This window comes from Sus scrofa, chromosome 9, assembly GCF_000003025.6.
Source record: "Sus scrofa isolate TJ Tabasco breed Duroc chromosome 9, Sscrofa11.1, whole genome shotgun sequence".
Lineage (NCBI taxonomy): Eukaryota > Metazoa > Chordata > Mammalia > Artiodactyla > Suidae > Sus > Sus scrofa.
Genome location: NC_010451.4, coordinates 13,289,201 through 13,316,789, shown reverse-complemented (window position 1 = coordinate 13,316,789; position 27,589 = coordinate 13,289,201). Strand labels below are relative to the sequence as shown.

Below are 27,589 nucleotides of genomic sequence, written 5' to 3'. Positions count from 1 at the left end.
CTTGATAACCAGGGACCGACCGTCGGGAAAGAAGCAGTGAGCCAAGGAGGCAGTTGAAACGGGAGAGGATCATCTTTAAAAGTATCCCAAAGATGGAGGTCCCGTCGTGGTGCAGTGGTTAACGAATCTGACTAGGAACCATGAGGTTTTGGGTTCGATTCCTGGCCTAGCTCAGTGGGTTAAGGATCTGGCGTTGCCGTGAGCTGTGATGCAGGTCGAAGACGCAGCTCGGATCCCGCGTTGCTGTGGCTCTGGCGTAGGCCGGTGGCTACAGCTCCGATTCAACCCCTAGCCTGGGAGCCTCCATATGCCATGGGAAGCAGCCCTAGAAAAGGCAAAAAGACAAATAAAATAAAAGTATCCCAAAGAGAATTGGCTCTGCAGGGTGTTCACAGGGACTGTTTGAAAGAGGGGTTCTGTGGACAGAGGAATCTGGGAGATGTGTGCGGTTAGCGAGACACCTTCCTGTGTGTGTGGGGGGGGGTGGTGCGGTTCTCAGAGCCGCTCACTGTATAACATGCCCTGTGATGCCGTAAAGAGAGAAGCTCCCCAGTGTTCTCAAAGCTGTCTAACTATGGAACCCTCTTAAGAAGATCTCAAAGGACTTGTATTCATTAAAAAACATGTCAAGGAAAACTGGCTGTCACTGAAAATGGGAGGAGTAGGTATTTGTCGCACTGGCTGTACTTAATCTCTCTATTCTGCAACCTGGACGCGATGGCGTAAACATACTCAGATCCCTTTGTGTTGGGGTACACGTGCCTGCACAGCTCCCCTCCCTTCCCCAGTTGTCTGAGCCTGGCGTCACCCCCTTCCCAATGCTCAGGAGGGAGGCTCTTCTGTGGGTTCCTAACCATGGGAGAAAATAGCATCAGAGGAGCCTGGTTTTTAAAAACTACAGCAATGAGAAATAATTTGATGTTTTTTTGTAAGGGAAACTTGTTTTTGTTTTGTTTTTCGTTTTGGTTTGTAGGGATGCACTCTCTCGGCATATGGAAATTCCCAGGTTTGGAGTCTAGTCCGAGCTGCAGCTGCCAGCCTACACCACAGCCACAAAAATGCCAGATCCGAGCCGCATCTGCAACCTACACCACAGCTCACAGCAATGCCAGATCCTTAACCCACTGAGCAAAGCCAGGGATGGAACCCACATCCTCATGGATACTAGTTGGATTTGTTTCTGCTGTGCCACAGAGAGAATTCCAGAAAGGAAGCATTTTTGAAGGATTCTTTAAATGTTATTTTCTAATTAGGTCCCTTAATGATCCTCGTTTTTGCATCCGAATGAACAGTGGTGTATCCTCCTCCTCCTCCCTCTTCTAAATGAACTCCACCTTGATTTTGACCTGTGTGCTATGATTAGTTAAGGCAGCCTCTTCTCCTTCCCCACCCACCCCTCACTCGACTTTGCAGGAGCTTGGTGATCATCGCAATGCTCGAGGTATTCAGCCTGTTCACCACTGTCCATTAAACCCTCTGATTTGTCACGTCCACTAGTCTCTACCAGTTGTTTGACCTTCAGCAAGTGCTTTAGCTCCTCTGAGTATGGCTTTCCTGTCTTCAGTGTGGGAAGAGCAATTCCTACCTCCCAGAGCTAGTGCAGAAAAGTCCTGGGCACATAGTACATTTAGGTATTTGGTAAATATTCTTTCTGATCCATCATCTTTTTCCAGTGATAAGCATTGTACTCCTCAGTTCCTCAGAAATGCATGTTGAATGAATGCCGGTGCATACAGCAGGTGCATTCAGCCGCCGCTAGCCTGACAGACATTCATTAAGGAGCTAATTGCACCCTTTAAGATTGCTGTATATTCTCTTCTTGGCCTTCTTTTCAAGAAAGACACTTAACTTGGTGATAATACAGCCCTGCAAGGCAGGTATTATTGCTCCCATTGCATAAACTTGGAAAACAACGCTCAGAGTAAAGCGACATGAAAATTCAGAACTTTCTGATTCCAAAGTCCACATCCTTTAATATCGCACCAGGAATGAGAAGATCCGTTCCTCCTTTCACTGAGTACAGTCAGCGTCACAGTTCTTGACATGTGCTGGGTGCCAGACAGAAGACACACTCCAGCCGCAGCAAGAACTCACCTTCTAGTTGAAGGAGATGAAACGTGTGCATGCAACGTACAAGGCAGCTCCGTCGCACCTCGTTTATCCCTCACTGGGGAATGAGCTGTTATATTAGGTGCATTTTTACAGATGGAATCACAGAGCTTTAAGTTAAAGGGGCCTTAGCGCTCTCATTGCAAAACCCCATTTTATTTGAAGGCGAAGAGAAGCTCAAGGACACTGGATGACCTGCCCGAGGTGGCTTTGTGACACTATCGTCGGACCAAGACTAGAACCCAGCCCTTCTGACTTCCAGGCTAGGACTTTAAACAACATTAACAGTTTTCTTAAAACAGAGTCCATACTTAGGAATTTGTTTCAGGTGGATGGTTCCCATCCTAGACTTTGCTGCCTGTCTCGGATCGTCTGCATAATCAGCATCGTGACACTGAGCTGGGATGCAGCCGCACCTTTGGCCCTGGAGATGCGATGGGGGGAGAGTGTGTCCCTCGTACTGTAGCCCCAGATAGTTCCCTTAACCCAACTTCATGAGGTCATTCCCAACCCTTAGAAGCACTTTTCTGGTTTTCTAGCGAGACACACGCACACACATAAAATTCAGTAAACTCTGGGAGCTTTATAGTTAGTCTTTTCCTTGACTGGTGGGTTGGTGTCTGTTACTTCATTTCTCTGAGCCTATTTCCTTACCCGTGACACGGGCCCAGTGCACTGACCTATCCCTTGGGATTGTCGGCCAAGGAAGGAAAGGTGCCTGCAACGTAAGAGGAGCTCAGCTCGCTCCCGCCCCCTCCTTTCTTCCGAGGGTTCAAGAAACTCTTATAAGCTGCACGCTTCCTCACTTTGCAAAGTGCAAGGCAGTAAGGCAATAGAACCAAAGTAAGTGCTGGCCGTGAAGCATAACCCCTCCTGGGTAGTAAATCGAATGTTCCTCTGCCCCCCCAAAAGCACACATAATCTGTCTCGCTTCTTCCTCCCAGGACGATAAAGAGGCTTTAACACAGAGCATAATTCATATCATCTCCAGATCTTGGGCCGTAGCACCTCATGAAAGCTATTAACACATCTCCCTTGCCTCCTTTATGAACACGCATAAAAGCAGATCAGGTGAGCTGGCTCTATGTAATGGCCCAGTCCCCCCAGTATGCGAAATGTGACCAGATGGGAAGCAGTTGTTTGGCATTCACTCTGGTAGGGGAGACGCCTCTGGGTGATATGCATAAGCAGGCTTAACAGCCCTCAGCAGGCTGCCAGCGACTGGGAGGGAAGGCCCACCAGGTCGCTAGAATCGCCCCTTAAAGCTAGAGATCCCGAGGCCGATGCCAGGAGAAGGGCCAAGAGTCCCCCCCAAGATGGAGTCTGGCACAGCTCCCAGGGGACTGTCGTTTTCCGAGACCCCTCTGCTCTTCACGTGGCAGAACAATGAGGGACAACCATCGAGGTCTTGCCGTGGATTTTGTTTGTGCCTTTGCCCTGCGGCTTTGTTCCCCCTTTGCAAACGAGCCTGCCAGACCGGAAGATTCTGTGATTTGGTCGGTCTGTGGGGGATGATGGAACGCGGATGGGCTGGGCGGCGCCCCACCCCGGTGTCGGTGTCGTGATGGCAGCCCTGATCGGTGTTTTCGCAGGCTCCCCTCCTGCAGCATCTCCTCAGCCCCCTTGCCTGGCCTTTATTGGCACCAGATGCCTCATCCTGAGGGGCCGCCCTCCCTGGCAAACATGCCGCGCTGAGTACTGCTTTCCTAAGTGATGGCTGTGTTTTAAAGTCCCGAGAGAAACTCACACGGACGGAAGTCAGGTCTCATTCCCAGGGCACCTTAGCACCCGGACACGAGAGAGCTCATCGTGTCCCCTTTTCCTTTGCCCAAGGAGGGATTTTGCAATTGTCTGCACTCAGTAAACAGAAATAACCAAGTGTAAGGGGGCCCCCCCGAGCTCTTTACTAAGCAAAGAAGGGGAAAGGGGCCCTCACATTCATCAGGCCCCTGCCAGGGGCAACATGTGGTCTTTTCCAGGGGCAGGTGTTCCTACCTGCAGTCTCCAGAACCTGAGGCCGGGCTGGGTGGGTAAGACGGTGGGCTGGCACGTGGCCTGAGGCACTGGCTGCCCGCTCGCCCCACAGCCAACTTCCTCAGCCTGCCAATAATGCTCCTGAGATTTAAACCCAATCCACCAGCAGCAGTGTTCCCTAGATGAGATGTTGCAAAATCTCATTAGCATTTACTGTGGTTGGGTGTTTCAATGTATTTTTATGTCTTGCCTGGGGCCTGAATAAAAGTTACAAGCAGCCCTGAAGACCAAACCAAGAAGGAAAAGGTGGGCAGCCAGCCTTGGAGCCTTTGCTGGTCTTTAATTGTGCCTTAATTGAGGACCTAGGAAGTAGATAAAGGAAGGCTAAAAATCATACGTGGAGTTTATGCAGCATTTTAATTTCCCAGAGTCCTCCACAAGTACTCTAATAATTATTGCTGCCACTTACTGGGCCCCAGCTGGGTTCCAGGTACCGTGTGAAGTTGTGTGTGTGTGTGTGTGTGTGTATGCTTTTTCACTTCTCAGCCTTTTAAGGGACATATTGCCTCCTTTTTTACAAATGTGGAAACCCAGTCTCCCTTGCCCAGAGGAGATGCCTCCTCTCGCCCCAGACGCAGTCAGGCGGTCTATTCCATGGTCAGCACTGGCTTCTAGTTTGCAGGTGCTGCTGTCTGTGGGGACAGCAGTTCGCTTACACTGAGGACTTTCTGCGTGCCCAGTGGCCTACTAAGTTGCTGTACAGAGTTATTCTACTAAATCCTCCTGTCGCCCAAAAGATGGGTATTGCTGTTATCATGGCCATTCGTAAAGGAGGCAACTAAAGCGCAGGGGTCTGTTAAGCTGCCCAGCTTCCCTGGCTCAGGGGTGGAACTCACATCCAGCCTAGGCTGGCATCCTGAGCTGCTTTCAGAACCCCAACCTCTACCACGCCACACTGTGGCTTTTCCCCTTTGCGGCACAGGGACCTTGGGCCGGTCACTCAGCCAGATGCTCTGTGATGGGAACTATTCCACCTACTTCACTGGACGTGTGTAGAATTAAATGACAGTTTCCTCAAAGCTAGTGGCTGTGAGTAAAGGCATCTTTCCTTCCTCCCTTTCTTCCTTACGGGATCAGTAGTCAGTATCTATTTACTGATGTGTTCTTCAGATGCTTTGTTGCAAATGCAGGGCCTTCTGCCTGTTTTCTACTACCAAACACTGAAAACTGCTCTTCTACTTAACAGCTGCAACAATCTGTGCTTTAGGCTGTAGGTTTTAGAGTCTGACACCCTTCTGGCCCCACCTGAATCCCTTTAGTGTCCCCTTTCAGGGCTGTGGGTATCTTTTCTTTTCAAAATGTGTTGGGGCCTCTGTTAGGACTCAGAGGTAGCAGGCCTTAAAAAAAAAAAAAAAGGAATCCGGAAACATAGAGAAAGAGAAAAAAAGGAAAAAAGAAAACAACTTTGCAAGCCACGTGGGGGAAATCGTGGGCCAGGTGCTTCTCCACCACCCATTGTGTAATTGTCTTCATGACTGGTGGACAGAGAGGATCCACGTAGAGCTGGCACCTTTTTGGCTGCTCAGAAAGAGCCCTAACCTCCCTAAAGGGGAGAGCTAACAGGCTGGGGGGAGAATTGCTGGCGGCCATCAAAATGATGAAGTGAAATTTCAAATTACATTAGATGTTTGCTTAAGGAACAACAGATGAGGCCCTGTGGATTCTCAAATCCTCTTGGCAACACTGCAAAATGAAAGCATAACCATTTGGAACCCTTCCCCTGGACCGTATGAAGTCTGGGCCGAAAAGATGACCTTTTTAACGATAGCTTCCTGCCTCTGAAGGGTTAGAGTGTGTCGAATTTTTCTTTGCTGAAGGCCTGGTTTTAATCATTGCCACAGTCAGGAGAAAGGGCTCTTATCCAACGCTGTTCACTTCTTTAAATATCTGGGTTGTTCTTGGAGCTTATAATCAAGATCTTGGGAGATAAGGTTCCTGTCCTTTTCCTGGTAATCTTTGGAGTGTGGCCTTTGTCACAACCCACAGCTTTCGTGGAGAACCTCCTGCAGCCCAGGCTACTTCAAGGCTGGGTGAATCTAATCTTCCCAAGGATCCTGGCAGTGATAAAATAAGTTGTTCTTATTTTATAGATGGACACACTCAGGCTCAGAGAGGCTACGTCACTGCCAAGGTCACACAGCCAATGGATGAGTAACACTTAGCCTTGTGGAGAAAGAGGGAAAAGTGTTTCGGGCAGAGGGACGTGTGTGTAAGCAAAGACTTAACACACTACGCCACGGCTACCGCCAGCTCTAATTTGGGGAAACAGGGCAGTATTCCGTGGGCAGTGGGAGCCACAGAATGTATCTGAGAAAGACAAGGGCAGCGGCAGCATCGACTTGGGGAAGATTGGTCTGTTAGCTTCTCTTCCTTCCTTTCTAAGTCCGTCCTGTTTGATGATCTCAGTATTATTCCGTCCCATCATGCCCACGTAAGGTACCCAGAGTAAGTGTGCACATTTGTACTGAGGTGGAAAATGAAGCTTAGGAGAGTGACATGAACTGTCCATGGTCGTGGCCTGAGATGCTCACGGAGAGCCCTTCCAGAACTTTTTCCCCTGCGGACCTCCGGCTCAGTCGGCACCTCCCCAGTCTGCAGAAGCCCGGACCGCTCTGTAAAGCTCTCAGGGTAAAATTGAAATGAGTCCTGGACAGCGGCGCAGACCTGCCCCCACCTAAGCTGTTGGGTCTTTCTATCCCTCACCCCACCCCTACCCTCAAATGCATTGGGCCCTGGTCTGTCCAGAATCTCAATTTAATTAGTTTTCAAAGAAAGCCTTGCTGGTAAAAGGGGCTCCCGGCAGAGCAGGCTTTGTTTTCGATGTTTGGTGGCTAAAAAAAGGCACATTTCCTACCAAAATGACAGTCTGGAGGTGGTGAACTTTTGACTCGGGGAGAGTAAGTCCTTCAAGAGAAAATCCACAGCCACCTGAAGCTCCGCTCGCTCAGCTGTATTTATGCAGATGAGCCCTTTTCTCAGCAGGATGTTATCAGCTGTTCTACCAGGGTCTCCCCTTCACCTCCTCCGCCAGGGGCCCTGACCCTCAGCCGCAGTCTTACATTTCCATAATAAAGGCCACTGGCTCCCCTTTCAGCACTCGCTCCCCAAGAACCCTTTAAAGACGTGGGCTGCCCCATTGTGGAAGGGCTGCCCTGGACCCCCGCCTCAGCCCTTCTCCCTCCACTCTTCTCTGAACCTGCTGTTTTTTTTTTTTCCAAGGGAGAGATTAAATCCCTTGCAAGGAGCTGTTTAATTAAACTTTCCCCCTCCCACTTCTAAAGTTGCTGGAGACTTCTTTTGACTTCTCCTTGGCGATGCCTAATCACTGTAATTTAGCAGATTCTGTAATTACCCGCTGCACCGCAGAAGCAATCTGATGGCTGTCTCTTTGTCCTGCCTATTTCAGCCTCAGCTGACAGTGGGTTTCCCCTCCATGAAGGTCTGGGGTCTCCTCCAGGAAGGCAGGGGGATCTGAATTTACGGGCAGCCCCTGCGGGAGCCAGATTTATGGCAAAGGGGGCCCAAGGTGTGGGTAATGAGCATTCTAGGGATGAGGTTCTTTGCGGCTTGAGGCCGCAGGTGTAGACAGGCATCTGCAAGGGCACTGACCGCAAGGGGCATTGCCCTCTCACCCCGCCCCAGGCCTCCCCCATCAGCTTCACAGCTCACCTGGTAGGTGAGTTTTTCATACTGCAAGTTGCAGATGCACAGAAACTAGGAAGTGCCTCAAACCACCTTACCCAGTGAGGCAGCCCTTCTCTCCGACTTGCCCTTGAGGAACGTGACAGAGTTTTCACCTCCTACGTGATGGAACCTTGGTTTGCATCCAGCTGGCCTCAGCCCAAAGCCCGTTCTGTTCAGCCGGCGCTCCCTCCTAGGTGCCTGGCCTTGTGCTGTGTACATCTCATGTATTTCCTCATTTAATCCTTCCCACAATAATTTATCACATAATTATGTACTGGGTTTACTTATTTCCCTGAATTATGTGGGAAACAGAATTCACTTTCGTCATGGAAGTTATGCCGTAGGTACCAAGTCCCGCAGTCACCGCACAGAAGAGGTGGAATTTGAACGCATGTGGATCTGATTCCAAAGCCCACACTGGAACCCCCACTTGCACTCCTTTGTGATAGTGAGTCCTCAGGTTCTCTGAGATACAGTTCAAGGCTCTGAATCTATGCTGTCAAGCCCCTTGCAGAGTTTGGAACTATTTGCACGGCATTTTAATTGTTGTAGCTTTGTGTGCCCTAGTAGTTGCGAGTTGTTACTTATTAGTGGCACCTTGGTGTTTTTCCTCCCAGGCTAGGAGAAAAGCCTTCTTGGCTTCTTAAGGCACAGTGTTGTCCTCTTGAAACTTGCCAGCTAGGTGGGGGGACAGGCTCAGCTGCAGACCTCACTTCTTCCTGGGGCCTCCCAGTCTCCTTCCTGGACTGGGTCGCAAGGCCTGCAGCTTCAGCAGACGGAAGGGCTGGCTCTCGACAAAGAGCCAGAAGGCCCTGGGGCCTCAGCCAGCAGAGGCTGAGGAAGCAGAGGCCTGGGGGTGGCTGGCGACCATGCGGCCAGCCTCAGGGAACCCACTGCAGGACCCTGCTTTTAGATGGCAGCAGCCTGTTGCCTGGGAGGGGCTTCAGGGAGCTCAGGAAGGTGGAAATGAAAGCTCTGGCTGTCACTGCAGGTTGCTTTCAATTAAATGTGATTGAGAAAGCGAGCAGGACTTGTTTTCCCTTCCTTCTGGGATGGAAGGGAGAGAGCTGAGTCTGTGCACCGCCTCTCAGGTAGGTTCTGTGCCTCGACGTGGTGGTTCCTGATGTGAAGGACACTGACCGCAGAGGGGGCAGAACACTTCACACGTGTCTTCTAAGCCTTGAAAACGCCGAGTCCTTTGCCCTTAACGCACAGGGTCGGTTCCGGATGTCTGGTCCCAGGATACCGCTCTTCTTGTTTTTGATCATTAGAAACTTTTTCTCTGTTTACATCCTTTACCTTACCATGTTCTAAGGTTTCTTAAGGAGAGGCAGCGGTGTAGAGCCAACGAGTTTCTTTACAAATTTTGTTTGTTTTCCAAACATAAATGTAATCGGTCATTGGCTTCTTTTCTTGGAGACTAAACGGGAAGAAATTCCTAGGCAATCCCTGTAGACAAAGGAAATATATCAGAAAAAAAATGGCGCACAGCCGCTTACAAACAGCTTTAAATCAATTGCTATGCTAGTAGCCACGATGCACACAAGCAGATAATCCGTCAGAAATGAGCTCTGAGCATATACAGCGAAATAATCCGTGTGAAGGAGGTCTCACATCATGCTCACACATGGACTAAAAGCAAATGCTTCGCTGAATGCTAGTGCACTGCACACAGAAAAAAAAAAAGTGAACGATCCATAGAAAAAAACATTTTGGTGAATATCGATGCTTTATAGCAAGCAGCAAACATGTACCGTATTGTAAAGAGTTTAATCTTTATCCCCCAAACCTAGAAAATCGTCGTCTGCAAAGCCAGGTAACTGAGCATTTGCCAAGCCTCCCAAAGCCCTGGTCACTGATGGATTCCAGATGATTCTCCTAATTACTGGTGTTCACCACGTAAGAAAGCAAGTTATCTTGATCCGTAAAATACCACCCTGCAGCTCTGTTTACCGTGTCTTTTCTCAAAGGATGGCATGAACATCAAACCTGGTGTTCAAGCTATGCCTCTATGGCTTTAAAAAAAAAAAAACAAAAAAACTTCATTTGTAATCATTTTAAAATGACACTAGTATGTACACAAAATTTTTTAAGTTAAATTTTAGTAAATTGTTTGTTGCAGAAAAGTAGCAGTCCCTTGCCCCAGGCCTCCCCGCTCCCAGAGCCCACTCTCCAGAGGGTAACAGCCCTGAGCTGATGTCTTCTCTCATTGTTTCCCCTGCTCTGACCTCCATGTTTCTAAATAAGCTGCCTATGGTGGCATGTCTGCATTAATCAATTTTAGGTATTATCTGCTGACTTCCTGCAGTAGAACCCCCCACCCCGCCCACTCTCTTGCTTTCCCTCTCTCCACAACCCTCACGTGATTGTTATGATCATTTTAGGTTAAATATGTAGTTGTTGGTTATATAACTATGCTTATTTAAAATACAGCTTTGTTGTTTTCATTTCTTTTGCTTCCAAGCCAAGCAGTGCAGCATCCCTCCTTGCTCACATGCTTTTATTTTTCTTGGTGTTGTTGATTGCCTTTCTTTTATTGCCTTGTTTGAGAAATTGCAACTGGTTCCGTGTGGCTAAGGGCTATGGTGACAGATGAGGCTGTAAAAGGGACTGGATCTTCAAGAATCTTGAGTACCAAGTTAAGGAACTTACTTGGATTTTTATCTCAAAGACAGCAAGGATCCATGGAAGGGAGGGCTTTAGGCAGGGAAGTGACCTTCTGGAACAATCCTCTGATGGTTGTGTGAGAGAGAGAACCATATAGAAACAGCTTTCAAACTGGCATGGAAATGTGTTTGAAAGCATCTGCACGCTCACCATCTTTCCCACATAACTGGTGCCGTCTTGAGGCAGCTTCCACATTTGGATAGGCGTCTGTCAAGTCACTAACAGACTCCAGTTCTCCTGCATTTTCATTCCCCACATCTAGCAAGACATTGTCAGGAAGGATATAAAGCATCCCTCTGGCTGCACCCAATTGGAATTTCCCCAGATTCACTTGGAACTCTGCAGTTACAAAGTGGTCCAAGTTGGGTGCAACAGGAAAACTATTCTTCCTTGCTCCCCTGGAACTCACTTTTGAAAAAAGTAACAAGAGCTAAAATGCTGATGGATAGAATTTGTGTATCACCCATCGCCAATGACTTTGAATTTATTCTTCACCCAAAATGTAGCTCTGAAGCTCAGATCTCAGCGGGTGCCTCTTGCTTTGTTTTGCTTTGGTGGGGAAGAAAGTGGCAAAGGTTGAACATATTCAGGAGAACAAATAATCCAGAGTAAGAATTAAGATTTGGAAGGCTAATTTAAATAATAAAAACTAGGGTTTGTATCACTAGTAACGGGTGTGAAATTATTTTTCATTTCATAGAATTGCAGCTTTGCTGTCTTAGCCCGTGTTGGTGAACCTCGCGATTAGCATCCAGAAGGAGGAAAACCCCACTGTGATGGGTGATCAGGGAAGGTCCAGATTTCGAGAGGGCAGCTCACCAACTGCCTCTGTAATGTACAAAGTGATTGCATTTGCTTGTCAAGTCATTTAAATTTTATTAGCATAGTTATAAATTGCTATTTATGCAAAAGGAAGATATTAAAAAAAAAAAAAAGATTTCTGCTCCTTTTACTACTAGTTGGGAAATTCAGCTCATAACCAGCTCATCGTCAGGAAACGCAGTGGTGGAGAGTTAGGTCTTAGCATTATCATCATCATAATCCCTGCCATCCATTGCGCCCCTGCTGTGTGCCAGCCAATGTCCAACAACCTCACTCGCATTACCGCCTTTGAGCTTCGCTGCCGTCTGCTCTCATAAAATGTGCTTCCGTGCCCTCTTTCTCCAGTGGAGGAGAGAAAGTGGGACTTGCCAAAGGTGTACGGTTGGTAAGAGGCAGAATCAGGATTTAAAACAAAGTTGGTCGACTCCGTGTCAGTTAAGATGCTTTAGGCTGTAATTAGCAGAAAACACTGTGTACGAGGACCTAGATTGTATCACATCAAAGGAAGCTCAGAGGTAGGGCGAGCTTCAGGGTTGGCTCCTCTGGTGACCCACAGCGTCATCCAGGGCCCGGGTTCACTCCACGTTTCTGCGCTCTCATCCTGAGGCTGGTTCCGCTTGCAGGTGTAGGATGGCTGCTGGCAGCAGCGCAGAGGACGTGCTGCTTCTCGTTCATTTAACAGCAAAAGAGACCGGCTTCCCGTTGCTCGGTATTAAACACAAGGAAGAATTTATCGAGAAACTTTCAGCAAACTTCCCCATCAGCGTTCCCCGACCAGCTGTGAGGCAGGGCGCATGAAGAGTGGAGCGAGCCTTGAATTCACATCAGAGTTCACTGGTCAGAGCTCTGTCGCGTGCTCGTCCCTGGACCACTCATTGGCCCAGGGGGTGGGATTGCCCTTAAGTCTCTCAGATACCTTGTGTGGACAACAGTTCCCCAGACTCTTCTGTTACTACCTCGTGAGGAAAGGGCAGCATAGAAACCAAGGGCAGAACTCTTTCCTGCCTCCAGGACAGGCCGCATTATCTGTGAGACCCACTGCAAGATGAAAGTGAGGGGCCCTTTGTTCAAAAGTTTTGAAGAATTTCACGATGGTGGCAGCGCTTTCAACCAAAGCCCCCTGAGCACGGAGTCCTGCGTGCCTGCAGGGCTCACATACCCACAAAGCCAGCCCTGACCTTAGCCTGCTGCCTGCTGCCCATGGTTTTTAATTGTTTACTGCAGTGTCTTCCACTGAAGAGCGAGGATCAATCACTCCTGTTTGTCACTGTGTCCTCTGGGCTTCTTTCAATGCCTGGCTTGTAGTAGCTGCTTAGCTGCTCAAGGACCAAAAAAAAAAAAAAACAGTTTCAGAAAGGAATTCTTGGCTGAGCTGATCCCCCTGGACCGAGGAAGTGGCCGTAAGCAGGGTGGTGATGCTGAGGATGCCTCGAGCAGCAGCTTCATGCCAGGCATGATGCCGCGCCCTCCGTGTGCCGCCCTCTCCCTCCCTCCCTCCCTTCTGCCCTTGATCCTGAGCCTCCCGCTGAACCTCCCTGGTGCCGCTGCTTGTACTTGGTGCTTGAAGGACGTTTTTGTTGAACTGACTTTCTGATATCTCAAGTCTCGGCCTCTGGGCCTATGATCCCTACAGAACCATCATCGCACGTCTGACCAGGCTTTCCACACTGTCACATCCATTCACTTCCATCCTTTGAGTCACGGTGTGAAGGATTTTCTTTTTGACGTCACCAGCTGCCCTTGGACAGGCTACTCAGAAATGGAAGTTGCTCTTGCCTCAGTTGAGTCAGTGTTCATCCCAAGGGAGTGTAGCCTTCCTTTTCTCTCTCTTTTTTTTTTTTTTTTTTTTTTTTTGGTCTTTTTGCCATTTTCTTGGGCCGCTCCCGCGGCATATGGAGGTTCCCAGGCTAGGGGTCAAATCAGAGCTGTAGCCTACGCCGGAGTCACAGCAACGCAGGATCCGAGCCACGTCTGTGACTTACACCACAGCTCACGGCAGCACCGGATCCTTAACCCACTGAGCAAGGCCAGGGATCAAACCCGAAACCTCATGGTTCCTGGTCGGATTTGTTAACCACTGAGCCACGACAGGAACTTCAAGCCTTCCTTTTCTCAGAAATACTTAAGTCAGCTTTTGCAGCCAGTGGCACACCATGAGCGCTCCAGGGAGAAACAGATTTAAAGAAGGATATAGCCATGTCGGCCTAGCTGGAGACGCTGGGCAAAACCCCGGCCAGAGTTAGGTGACAAGAACTGTCATCATGAAAGCATCAGGAGAGCAGGACTTAGTTAATTGCTTTGGAGTGGTACAGACACACTCCCTTTATTTTCTGCCCGCCTGCCTCTGCTCAAGCTGTCCTGCATGCTTTACATAGTCTTCCTTTCCTCTTAATCAATTCTACCCATCCTTCCAGGCCTCCAGGGATTGCCTCTGAGGCCAGGTAAAGAAATGTTCTTCAGAATGTCTGCTGCATATTGGCACTGGGAAGACATGTATTGCCTCTTCCTCAGCCCTCTCTCCCAGTTTTGCAAAAGAACATCCGTCCCTCACAGCCCCATCATGCTGCAAATACACCCTAATGCCAGCAGTTCCCCTGCTGCATCCCGTCAGGGTTCACTGTCTCCAAGTCCAGCCCCTGCAGGAGACCCAGTGCTCTGATGGCTAGGCTGGTACTCGGCCTCGCTCTCCCTCGCTCCATGCCTGTACACAGGAGGTTCCCGTAAGAATCAGTTGACTTGACTCCATACTCTGAGGTCAAAGGTCTGTGGTCAGGGTCTGTGGATTCAAGGACCCCAAGGGAGACCTCATGGTCTTCCAAAAGAGTCTGAGATCTAGAGGAAGTAGGCAGTATGTGACTCAGCCTAGTGAGGGTTTTAGGGCAAGAATTGCGTTGAGCTGTCAACCGGAAACCAGGCTGCCCCGCATTGAAACCTCCCTCCTGGCCTCAGCCCTGGGCCTTCCATTTCCAGACCTTTCCCGGGAGTCCTCTGGGAGAGCGGGACTCCCCTGGGCCCTGCCTGCAGTGCCTGCCTGTGTGAGTTACAGCCGTGCTAGGCTGCCTGATGGGCTCCAACAAGCCAAACACGGAGAGTCAGAGGGTACGTGCTTAATTATAGCTCAGACTTCAAGTGTGTGAAGGGGGCAGTCAGACTCTATCTTCATGGAGGCTTTTGACGTTTAGAAATGCTCCTAAATGAGGGAGTTCCCCGTGGGGCGCAGCAGAAGGGAACCCAGCTAGGATCCATGAGGATGCGGGTTCGATCCCTGGCCTCGCTCAGTGGGTGAAGGATCCGGCATTGCCATGAGCTGTGGTGTAGGTCGCAGATATGGCTCGGATCCCACGTTGCTGTGGCTGTGGCTTTGATTTGACCCCTAGCCTGGGAACTTCCAAGTGCCCAAGGATGACCATAAAAAAATAAATAAATGGGGGGGGATGAATACTCCTAAATGCCACCTTTGAGTTCTAGAGAGGGAGAAACAGATGTATAGTTCCTTTGGGGACAATCCACTTATCACTGGACATGAGTCACTGTGACTTGGCCTTCCTTGCTCAGACCTCAGCTCGAGGGAGCCGAGCTATCTGCTGAGTCACCAGATACGGCAGAATGAGGCATCTCCCCTATTCCTATAGAGGCCTAGGAGACGCCAGCCTATAGATGGAACTGACACGTCACACACCTGCCAGGAGCCCCAGCACTAGCTGTTCCCAGTGTTACTGCATCTCTTTGACATACATTGGCAGTTGGGGGGTGGGGTACAGTGGGGAGAGGTAGAAAGAGCCTGTGCTTGTAGAGCGGAGCTGGTCCTAGGTTTGAACCCACCATTGGCTGGGTCACTTCAGGCTAACCCCTTCACTTCTCTGAGCCTCAGTTTCCCCTTTGGGGAAATGAGGATGATAGCGATAAGAAACGTCACAGCGCTGGAACCCAGGTCAGAGAACATACGAGTAAAGCACCTCACTTGTGGCACACGGGAGGCTGATGAGGACAGACAGGCCCGCACAGGGATGCCTTCTCCGATTGGCCCGACACAGGAAGGGTCTTCGCAGCCACAGCCTCGAGCGTATTTTTCTCCATTTGGAATTGTTCGATCTGATTTGCATGGGCAGTTAAGAGAATGGAGACATTAAAAGGTTTTGCGTAATATCTTGTTTGATGACTTCCTTTCTGGGGCGATGCCTAACATGCATCAGATGGCTGCTTTCGCCTAATTTCCGTCATTAGATTAGGGAGCGTTGAGGTCATTCTCAGGGAGAAAAGAGAAATCAGTGAGAGTGGGCGTGATCAGTAACAGTGTCCATGAGTGATGTAGTGCGAGGACGCGAACGTGAACGTGAACATGGCCGGATCTCTGGTCCTGGGCCCGGCGGATGGCCCTTCCCCGCCCCCCGGCCCAGCACCGCAGCTGCTCGCGTTTCCACACGGGTCACGGTCTGCCACCTGGATGCGGACGCTCTCTCATTACTGAAGAGCCACAAACCATTACAGCATTTCTCATGAGGTAGAAATGGCCAGCCTTTATAGCTGTGCAGCGTTCTTTTCTAATTAGAACGTGTGCGATCATTTGCTTCCCCGTCGGTGATATCAGAGCGTAGGCACCTACATGGGGCAGGCCCTGGGCTAGGTGCAGAGCGCAGGAGGTGAAGCCACCTCAGGCTCCCGGGTGGTGGGGGACACGTGCAGGCACACACATTAGTGTCCTGCGTGTGCAAGTGCAGACACACGGCCGCTGCGGTTCGCGGGGCCAAAGAAGAGCGTGACCAGGGCTATCTGAAGATGGTGCAAGGGCTTTTTAATGTATTTTTTCTTTTGTTTATTGGGGTGTAGTTGATGTACAGTGTTGTGTTAGTTTCAAGTGTACAACAAAGTGATTCAGTTCTACATACATTTTTTTTCATATTTTTTCTCTTCTAAGTTATTACAAAATATTGAGTATAGTTCCCTATGCTCTACAACAGGTCTTTGTTGGTTATCTGTTTTATATATGGTAGTGTGTATATGTTAATCCCAAACGCCTAATTTACCCCCCCCCTTTCCCCTTCGGTAACCATAAATTTGTTTTCTATGCCTAGGAGTCTATTTCTGTTTTGTATATAGGTTCATCTGTAATATATTTTTTAAGGATTCCACATGTAAGTGATATCATGATATTTGCCTTTCTACGGCTTCCTTCGCTTATTATGATGATCTCCCTGTCCATCCATGTTGTTGCAAATAGCATTACTACATTCTTTTTTGCAAGGCTGAGTAATATTCCATTATATAAATGTACCATGTCATCTTTACCCACGCATCTGTCAGTGGGCATTTAGGTTGCTTCCACGTCTTGGCTATTGTCAATAGTGCTGCAGTGAACATTGGGCTCATGCCGTCTCTGAGTTGAGTTTCAACCTCATGGATTGGGGAGGAGACCAGGAGAGGAACTCCAGGCTGAGTAAGCAGTCAGAGTGGTTTGGACAGGACTCCCAGCTGTAAAGGCTAGAAACCCAACTCCAAGTGCTTTTTATAAGAAAAGAAAATGTGAATGAGTGATAGAACTAAAAAGTCCGGGGGGTCATTTCCCTAGCAGTGTGGCTAGATCCAGGCATCCAAATAACATCTCCATGAGTCTCTTTCTCTGTCTCTTGACTCTGTTTCTCTTTGTTTAACCTCATAGTCATGCAGGCATTCCCCATCTGATGACAGAGGGACCCACCGGGCTTGGATGCTGCCAGCTCTGTAAACCCAGGGAAAAGACAGTGCCTCTTTGCCCATAGTCCAAGGTCACATGTCCCTGCCTGAATCAAACACCCTGGACAGAGGAATGGAGATGCTGTCCTTGGCCTCCAGGAAGCCAAGTCCATCCAAATTCAGAGGTTGAGAGTAGGGTTCCCCCAAACAAAGAGAGAATTCCTATCATCAGAAGAAATGCCAGGCAGGCGAAAGTCACATAGTGACCCTAAAGAGGCAAAGGCATGGTGGATAGAAACAGCCTTGAGCAAGAGGAATTCTCCGTGTCTTCCAGAAACAGAGGTTAAATGGACAGCACTGGCTTCATTTTCCTCGAATTCGCTAAGGTCCCTGTGGTCCAGTCCCCAGCAGAGTCCGTATCTGACAGCACTGCATGCTCTGTCCCCGTTGCTGTCGCTGGGCCAGTAGCGATCAGGTGGACACACAGGCGCCGTCATTGCACAAAGCTCACCCAGAACTGCCTGGGCTTCGGTTCTGTCTCCATCACGCATGTATGTCCTTGGGCAAGTTACGTAACATCCTTCTCATGCTACGGTTTCCCCATCTATAGAACAGAAATAATAATAGTAACTACCTCATAGGCTTATCATGAAATTGGGTTAATATGTATAAAGCATTTAGACTAGTGCCTGGCATATACTGTGCATTGTATGTGTGTTAGCTGCTGTTTTGTCCATAATTGTTATTATTATTATTTTTTTTTTTTGTCTTTTTGTTGTTGTTGTTGTTGTTGTTGTTGTTGTTGCTATTTCTTGGGCCGCTCCCGTGGCATATGGAGGTTCCCAGGCTAGGGGTTGAATCAGAGCTGTAGCCACCGGCCTACGCCAGAGGCACAGCAACACAGGATCCGAGCCGTGTCTGCAACCTACACCACAGCTCACGGCAACGCCGGATCGTTAACCCACTGAGCAAGGGCAGGGACCGAACCCACAACCTCATGGTTCCTAGTCGGATTCATTAACCACTGCGCCACGACGGGAACTCCCATAATTGTTATTATGATTAATCAGCTTCACAGCATTCCTGTAAGACAGACCTGTCTGCCTTTCATAGGTGGGAAGGTTGAGCCTTAGTGAGGAGTGAGCTCGCTAAGATCAAACAGCTTGTGAATGGCAGAGCTGGCACTGAGGGAAGCTCTCTCTGACTCTGTATGTTCCCACCATTTAGTGCCCTTCTCCTTAGCACCAGGCATCCATCCATTCTTCCAGCCAGCCAGCCATTCATTCACTTAGGACACACAGGGCCTCCTGCACGTCAGCCGTGAGCCAGGTACTCGGGATCCATTCACCGAATCCTCTTGGTCCTATCAGAAATTCTGATCAACAGCTTTACAAGTGTTTGATTAAAAATGGGAAAGCAGTTAATGGTTAGTTAATGAATATAGCTTGTATGAAGCAAAAGTTATTTTCAAACATAGGGTAATTGGGAGGGAACTATTAGTACGATTCTCGGAGACTTTGGAAACAACTGACAGAAATATTTGCTGAGCAGATGAATCAGGTCTAATGCTCTCTAGTCACACACGGAGGAACTGAGACCCAGAGAGGTGGGCGATTGGACCTGTGCCAGCGAGATCAGGGCAGGGCTAGAACTAGGGTGCAGGCCTACCCCTGCCACCTGGGACGATGGGCAGGGCACAAATAGGCAGAATCAGACGCACCGAGCACCTGCCTGGGCACCTTCCCTGCCCCCAGGTCACTCAGGAGAGTTAGACTCAGGAGTCTGGGAAGCCACAGCAAGGATGGACGTGTCTGCCCGGGAACCCAGAGTAAGCCTGCTGCAAATGTTCAGCAGATGTTGGTTGAAAATGATGACTAAGCCCCTCTAAATATCCTGAAATATTACTCTGATTTCTGAGTTCCCCCAAGCAATCCCAAAACACAAGAGGTCAGAAGGAGAAAGAAAGGGGAAATGACTCTCCTTGAGAATGTGCTGTGCCTGACATTTGATGGGTGCTGTGGAAAGAGGGGGCGGGCCAGAGAAGTAGAGTCCGCAGGCCCGGTGTGGGTCCTGGCTCTGCCTCTGTGGTTTTCGCATGGCTCCCCTCTTACTTGCATGATTCTGAACAAGTCTCCTAACTTTTCAGAGCCTCAGTTGTCTCAGAGCTGGAAGAGAGATGATAATGCATGCTTTGCAAGGTTATTTTTAGGATAAAATAAGATCGTGCATGTAAAAAGTTGAGCATGGTCCCTGCACACGGTAGTCACTCAGTAAACAGTGAACATTAGGACTGTAAGCACAATCAGGAAGCATTTATATGCAACTTAAGAATAAAGTCGTGCTAAGTGTTGGGAATACAAAGCTCACAGTCTAGTAGGAAACTCACTCTTCTCTCACTTAATTTTCCATCCGTGAGTAGGTACAATTCTCTCTATGTTGCAGATGTTCTCAGAGAGGTGAAATAATTTGTCTAGGTCACACAGCTAGCTATTGGCCGGGCCAGAATTCAAACCCATGTCAGTCAGACCCTGAATCACTTATCCATCCTCTCCAGGGCACTAAGCTTGGCCTTTCTTCTTTATTTCTTCCAGAAAACAAAAGAAGCAGCCAGGTAAAAGTTTATTTCTTCCATTTCCTTATTATTATTATTATTTAAAGAGGAGTTCCTGTCATGGCTCATTGTTAACAAACCCGACTAGTATCTGTGGGGATGCAGGTTCAATCCCTGGCCTCGCTCAGTGGGACAAGGATCCAGCGTTGCCATGAGCTGTGGTGTAGGTTGCAGATACAGCTAGGATCCCGCGTTACTATGGCTGTGGTATGGGCCAGCAGCTGCAGCTCCGATTCGACCCTTAGCCTGGGAACCTCCATATGCCTCAGATGCAGCCCTAAAAAGACCAAAAAAAAAAAAAAAAAGGGAAAGAAAATGGAGTATGACCGTTTTAAGGTGGGGGTGGATTCCAGGGGGCCATGCCTCCCAATCCAGGTTTGCTTCAGATTCATCAAGATTCCAAGCCTGGAGTTCTGCACCCCTTCAGCAGTGCCAGCGAGCCTCTGCCTTGCATGCTGTATTGTCAAGAGACATTTTCTGTAGGAGGCCCCAGGCTGTAGAAATTAGGCAGAGCAGTGATCACCCAGGTTATGGATATAACTGATTAAGGTTCTGTGCTGGCTGCATTATTTGTTTCGCAAACCTGAGCTAGGCTGATTGGATTTCTCTCCCTTTCTTTTTTAACATAAGTAGATTCTGAAATTGGCAAAATAAAATATTCCACAGCTGAGAGAAAAGAATTAACTTGGGGAAGGAGCCCAGGTGGTGCCCACAGACTGTACACTTTTTGCATCGAGATGAAGTTGGCGCCGTCTATGCCCTTGCTATGGGGACTTGCCCTGCAAGCTGCATGTGATGCCGTGGAAGAGAAAGGGCAGGAGCTGGGGGTCGGTCATCTTGGGAGGGCACTGACCAGGAGCACAGCACTTAGAGCACGCGTTCTCAAGTAGTAATACTACTGCTAAGAATACTACCGTTTATGGAGTACCGTAGGGTGAAGTGTAGAAAGTATGCCAGGGCCGTTAAGAGCATGGGCGTTGAAGTTAGCTCTGAATTCCAGTCTTGGCACCGAGCAGCTATGGAGCATGAGCAGATTCTCCCTCTGAGCCTCAGTTTCCTCATCAGTAGAACAGACATAACGATCGCTAGCATTTAGTGAGTACGTGCCGTGTGCCATGAGTGCTCTTAGCGCTTTGCATGAACCCCCTCAGCCGCTCCACGAGTATTATCTCCACACGCCAAGTCAGGGAAGACGGGCACAAGGAGAGCTAAGTAACTTGAGCACAGCCACCCCTCTGGCACGTGGTAGAGCCAGGATTCAAACCCAGGCCGCTCTCGCTCTAGAGCCCACACTCCCGCCCCACTGCCTTGTGTTCCTCTTACACCTGCCTCAGAGGACTCTCGGGAAGAGGGAGTGGGGGAAGGCGTGTTAGGGATGCTTAGCAGCGAAACTGGCGGCCCAGTAAGGCTTTAATACCTTGAGGCCATTATCGGTACAATTATTACATTTCTGCAGCCTGGGGATTGAGCCGGACACTCTGCAGAGGACTTCAGGCAGACAGATTCCTTTTATCTGTTCCTAGTATGACTTGGCTCATGGACATTGATGGATGGCATACCTGCTTAAGATCTCCTGAGCTCATATCAAAAGGAAAAGCCACATGTGATCGTGTCATAAATGATGGAAAGCATCTCTCTGATAGTATAATTAGTTGGAAGCCCTCTGCCTTTTCCTCTAAGTGGAGCCTTTTATGGCCTGAGGAAGAAAGTCAAGATCACGCGGGCAAAGGGCTCATGCCACCTTATGACCTGCTGGGTTTGGGTGGGTGCTCTTTGGCCGAGGTGGGAGCTATTTGTTTGCGTGCAGCTTCTAGAGGCTGGGAGGGCTCTGGCTTAGGTCCCTGCTAAGAGGATCTGCCGCCTCAGTTTCTGCACGTGTGAAAGGATAATAACACCTGCCTCTTAGGGTTGTTGTTCTGGTGCCATCAAACAGGGACGCTTTTGTGGTCCCCAAAACACCTCATCCACATAACTATTGACATGGTTGGTTTTCAGTCAAAACAAAAACCTACGAGAGGTTTTGCATGTGATAAACGACTCAGTACATGGAATCTTGGCTAGTGGTGTGACCTCGAGAGGTTTCATAAAGTTGCCCTGAATGCTGAGGCCTGAGATGTCCCATCCGAGAAAGTCATAGGCAAAGGCATGGCGAATTAGTGAAGCTCAGTTTCCACACCTGTAAACTGGGGGAGTCAGAATCCGCCTTTCGTCTTGCTCCGAAGGTGAAATGAGGAAACCTTCCTGAGCCCTGCTTAGCATCATTCTCCTTCTGGATGACAGCCTCCCGGTGCCTAGGCCTGAAGACACTGCCTGGGCAAGGCATTCATGCATTTCATTCGTCCAGCACTTGCTGACAGCGTAATAGCCTCTCGAGGGAAGGCAGCTGCAGGTTTCGGCAAGACCAAGCCCTAGGAGAAAAGACAGATCAGATCTCTGCCCTCGCAGACCCCACGGCCCAAGGGGAGTGTGATTCGATGCGAGGGACACATAGCGAAGCTCAGCTTAGTCCTTCTATTTGCCAGTCCTTTGCCCAGGACCCTAGGTGCCCTGTCTCGCTCACCCCCCGAACCAACACTAGGAAGCAGCTGGTGCTATCATCCCCACTTTACAGATGGAGAAAGCAGGGTTTGCAGAGGTTAAAAACTCACCCAGAGCCCTAGAGCCAGTAAGTGGTAGGACCTGGTTTCAAACTCAGTTCCCCCCAACTCAGCACTAACCCTTCTGGCCACAGTGGCATGAAACTGGGGTCCCAAAAAGATGTGTAGCGTGTCCCGGTGTGTAAGAGGAGGACGTGGCATTGAACCCAAGGCAGCTTGAGTCTCAGCCAGGGCACCTAAACCACGCACAGATGCTCTCTGGGTCCCAGCAACCTGCCGCTTCATCTAGGCATCTCTTCCAGGAGAAAGCGGCTGTGAATGTGACAGATGAGAATTCACCTCTCCCTCTGTGTGCTCTTTAGCCTCCTGCAAGGCCCATGCCATGGGGGTGGGGGGCAGAATAAGGAAAACCATCTGATAAAGTACCTGCCCTTCACTGCTAATGTCGGTTTCAACAAAACAGGCTCTTCCCTGTGGGATCCTTGAGATTCACCGTCTTGAGTTCCTTGGCGTGGCTTCTTCAACTGTCGATGAAAATGTAAAGAGTGTATGCCCATCTTAGCAGTCAGCTGTCTAACCTGTGTAGTTTGGAAAGCATCAGGTCAAGTTTGAAGAGAACGGTCAGGATGCTCAGGGACCCCACCCTGCCCCATGCCCCTCAAGAACCGGGGGCAGCACCTGGGGGCCTGCTGGGTGCCCCAGAGAGAGGAGTCATGTTCTGGCCTCACAGCCTGTGATGAATTAAGATAAGACCTCTGCCCTTGGCACACACAGGCTGGTAGAAGAGGCGGATATACAAACAAGGGATCATAACTTAGGGTGAGCCATGGGGGCTAGAAGAGCCCAGAAGAGGAGCTTCGAACCCAAACTGGGCAGGGGGTGGTGTGGGGGTGCAGGGTTACTCAGATTAGCAATTACCTTCCTGGAGAAGGTAATTGCTAATCTGAGTTAACCAGGTAAAGGAATGAAGAACGCCTTGCCTTCCGTGCAGAAGGAAATGGCACGCAGTGAGCCGTTTCACCAGCGGTTTATAATTAGCCTGGGAACCTTGGCACCTCCTTCAGAGGGAATGGAGAGCTCCAGGTGCAGCCCTGGAGCACTGGGCCGGGGCCTCATCCTCCGGGCAGTGGGGAGCCTGGAAGGCGTTATGGCAGGGGAGCGACATGATTATTCTCCTTTAGGAAGTTCGTTTCAGCTGATGGAGGTTGTGAACGGGACGGAGGGTGAGCCTGGGGGCTGGGACCCCAGTGTCAGCTATGGCCCTGGCTCAGGTGTCGGCTGCTGAGAGTCTGACCTGAGGCAGTGACTACGGGGGTGGTGAGGATTCCACAGAGAAGTGGAAGGGGAAAGCCAGCACCCTTGTCGTCATGGCTGAGCTGCTGAACCCGAAAAAGAACAGCCGTGGAGATTCCCAGCCACCTGCTATGACGAGGGCGGGGTGCTGGCAGCAGCCAGTGACACTGAGATCAGGAGCACAGGATGGGGGCTGATTGGGGGATGGGGAGCAGGAAGCCATTAGTGTGGCAGAGGCTTCAAGTTCAGAGAAGAGACAGAGGCCACTTTTTTTTACCCTTTTCCAACCAGATCATTGTTTTAACTTCAATTTTTTAATGTCCATTCTTATTTGAATTAGCCACTCTTGGTAGTGGATATACTGTAATTCTTTATAATAGGCCATGCATGTGTGTGTGTGTGTGTGTGTGTGTGTGTGTGTGTGTGTATTTTTTGCTTTACTTTACAGTTAGTTTTTTGCTTTAAAGTATAATTGATTTACAGTGTTGTAACAATGTCTGCTATACAGCAAAGTGACTCAGTCATACATATATATACATTCCCTTTCTCATATTATCTTCCGTCATGGTCTATCCCAAGAGACTGGATGTGGTTCCCTGTGCTGTGCAGTAGGACCTCACTGCTTGTCCATTCTAAATGTAAGAGTTTGCATCTACTAACCCCAAACTCCCTGTCCATCCCACTTCCTAACCCCCTGCCCCCAGACTCTCTCTGTCTGTGAGTCTGTTTCTGCTTTGTAGATGGCCACTTTTTTTTTTCTTTTTCCTTTCTTTTTTTTTTTTTTTGGCCGTGCCTGCAGCATACAGAAGTTCTTGGGCCAAAGATCCACCAGAGCCATAGCAGTAATCCAAGCCACAGCAGTGACAACAGGCTAGTTACTCAAAACCACGGCATTGATTGTTTTGAGAGGTAGCGCATTGTAGAGCTTGGCACAGAGAAGGGTTCCCTGGACTTGAACTGCTCCTTCTGGGTAACCTCCTGCCCTTGGCCCTGATTCTTCCTCCTAAAGAGCCACACAGAGTGGATTTGTCCTTCCTCCACCCTTTGGCTGTTTGAATGCATCCGTAGTGCTTTTCCGATTACCTTCTTTCCAGAAAATTCCCTGAGAGGAACAAGGGAAGCCCTGAGCAATCAGACTCAGAGTCTGGAAGGAACCTCAGGAGATCATCTATAAAATAAAGGAACCTCCTTTTTCAGACACTTGGAGGCCCAGGGAGGGGAAGGGAGTTTCCCAAAGTCCCAGAGTGAGTCAATGACAAATCTGAGAACAGGGCTTCATCGTAGGACTCTGAACTGCACCACGTAATGGGGTGTTTAATTTCCTAGCTATGAATTGGGCGGCATAAGTGATGAGACTTGGAAAACTAGTCGTGAGGCATGTGGTGTGTTTCAGCTGGACTCCCAGCCACAGGCTCTTTCTTTACGCCTTTCCCCTGACGCATCTCTGTCCCAGGCTAAAGCATCAGTCCTTCACTCACCCCCAGAGGAGCACAGTTGCTAAACCCCTCCCCATCCAAGGAAGCCGAGGAAAGCACTAACCAGGTGCAGAGACCCCCGCCCGGGAGGATCAGCCCCCAGAGCACGGACATAACCCCCAATCCGGGTCCCTCCTCCGGCCCCTCCAGCTGATCGGCCAGCCCCACCATTACCGCCCTCATGCCCAGTGCATTACCTCTGTGAATGCAGCCCACTCCGTTTCCATGGGCTTCCTGGGCTGCTCCAGCCCACTGCAGCGTCCTGCAGAGCAGAATCCCACCTCCGACACTCACGCACACACAAGGTTTCTTGTTGATTTGGGACTTGACCTCACCGTTTCTGGGTCAGCCCTTTTTTGAAAAGGGCAGGAAGGTGACTGTGAAGGAAAGAAAACTTACTTGACAAGCACAAAGCTTTCCCAGGACAAGTTCTGCCCTGCGGTGGACTCAGCTTTAAGTCGGGGGAAAGCCATGTACCCAGAAAAGGTCCCCGGTGGCGGCAGACAACCTTTTCCAAGCAGTCGGTTCAGATTTGACAGGCGGGGGCTTTGTCTACTCCATCTCTGGGTCTCCGGTGTCAAGAGCGAGGCCTGTAGAGAGTGACCTTTGGGGAAGGAAGGAAAGCAAGGGAGCAGAGAGGGCGGGAGGACAAAAACCCATGTTTCTTTTCCTTCTTGTCCATCTTTTTGCCCCCTTGGTGCCCATCACACGGCAGAGTCCAGTCCACGACTTGCTGTGCCCAGCTTTCACCAGCAGTTGTTCATTAACCAATATCCCAGGTTCATCTGGGAAGAATGATAACAGCCTTGATTTTAGAATTAGAGGGGACCCCTACCACCTCCTCCTCTTGTTTGTCACTTGGGGAAACTGGAGCTCAGAGAGGTTAACTGCCTTGCCCAAGGTCACGCAGCAGTCAGCAGCTGAGAGGGGCACATGCAGGAATGAGGTTTGACTAAACATACGTGGGGAGATAGTTCTCCCAGGTTCAGATGGTGGTCCTGCCAAGTTGTTCATACACACTCTTGGAACGGGCAGCTTTTCCCGCTCTCGGCTTATTTGTCTGTCAATTACCATGACCTTGGGACCAGAGAGTGAGGCTGTTCCCGCCTCTAACAGAGACTCTGACACTCTGCTGTTCCCCCAACTGTCTGGTCGGAGCGTGCCCCTCCCCTCGCCCACCCTAGGAGAGCATCCACTGCTGGTCACAGAGTTCCTCGCACATTTGAACGAAGCCTGAGCATTCTGGTTCACTCCCATGACTACTCTAAGGTTTGGTTTTAAAAGGCTGGGAGTTGGAGTGAGCCCTTTGACACCCTTAAAGCGGTCCCTCTGGGAATTCCTGTTGTGGCACAGTGGTTAACGAATCCGAACAGGAACCCATGAGGTTGTGGGTTCGATCCCTGGCCTTGTTCAGTGGGTTGAGGATCTGGCGTTGCCGTGAGCTGTGGTGTAGGTTACAGACTCGGCTCAGATCCTGTGTTGCTGTGGCTCTGGCACAGGCTGGTGGCCTAGCCTGGGACCCTCCATATGCCGCGGGAGCGGCCCTAGAAAAGGCAAAAAGACAAAAAAAAAAAAAAAAAAAAGCTGTCCCTCTGGCTGCCGGCTCTTAGAGGCGGGCTCCAGCCTCCCCCTCACAGCTCTCCACTCCCTGTGTCCCTGTCTCCACGGCATCCTGCTGCCTTAAGGGGCCTGTCTCTCTCAGCCTGGGGGCCTTTGCTGACACAGCCCCCTGCCAAGAAGGCCTGCTCCCTCCCCTTTATACACCTCCGCCCTGTCTCCACTTCAACACTTAGTTCAAGGTCTTCCTCTTCTGAGAAACGACTGGGATGCAGCTGCTGCCTGAGACGACTTCCCTGAAGCAGGGCTGCAGAGGAGGGGGCTGCAGGTGACCTTACCACCCCACATCAGTGTCCCACTATGCGAACAGTTAGCCAACCCTGTCGAAGCCAGGGGGCCAGGGAGCCCAGGTGACACAGTCCTTAGTGATCACCTCCCATGACAGAGAGTGATTGAACCTGGGGTCAAGGGTGGAGGCAAACGGAATAAACTCTTGCATTAGCTGTTTGCCATCCGAGACGAACTAGGACTAGACCAACCGCTGCCTCTTGGGATCATCGGGTCCGGCTTTCCCGGCCCCCACCCACCAAACACCAGGCGTGCTTTCCCTGTAACAATCAGAAAACAGCCCCTTCCCCATTTCCAGACAGTCCTGTTTGGAAAATCACTCACCATATGCAAGGAGGCTTTTGCATTAGGTTCAGATGCTGTCTCTTCATTACTGGTTCCCGCACGTGCACTGTGACAGGCTGTGCGTGCCCCTCAGTTCTGCCCCGACGGAATGAGCCGGGGGCAGGCGCACCCAGACTGTGACCTTGGGGTGCGCTTTCTTACTCCCCATCACGAGCACAGCACTGGGCGGGGAGCCTCAGGAAGCCCTGGTCTGCAGCCCGGCCTCCGGGGGCACGCCCCATCCCTGAGCGCCCTTTGGAATCCCTGCACGTTGGCCGTGACCGAGAACCGACAGCACAGCAGTGAAGACACACAGAAAGCACGGGTTCGGGAGGAAGCAGCCCGCACGTGCAGCCTCTGGCCTCAGGCTCAGACCCGGTGGTTCCCACTTGGACGTC

At 50.0% G+C, this 27,589-nt stretch overlaps 1 protein-coding gene and 1 long non-coding RNA gene across 4 annotated transcripts in view; one reads left to right on the top strand and one right to left on the bottom strand.

Moving 5' to 3' along the window:
* Positions 1-27,589, top strand: part of TENM4 (teneurin transmembrane protein 4) — a 786,343-nt gene that overhangs the window by 510,168 nt on the left and 248,586 nt on the right.
* LOC110262212 lies at positions 16,361-26,382 on the bottom strand. Of its 3 annotated transcripts, none has more exons than XR_002346967.1 (3): positions 25,160-26,382; positions 21,774-22,772; positions 16,361-17,590 (listed from the first exon to the last, which is right to left on the bottom strand). It is a non-coding gene; the product is annotated as an uncharacterized LOC110262212 (long non-coding RNA). The 3 variants fall into 3 exon arrangements; XR_002346966.1 differs by lacking the exon at positions 16,361-17,590 and having other exon boundaries at positions 21,028-22,005; positions 22,621-22,772; XR_002346968.1 differs by lacking the exon at positions 16,361-17,590 and having other exon boundaries at positions 21,028-22,772; positions 25,160-25,339; positions 25,471-26,382.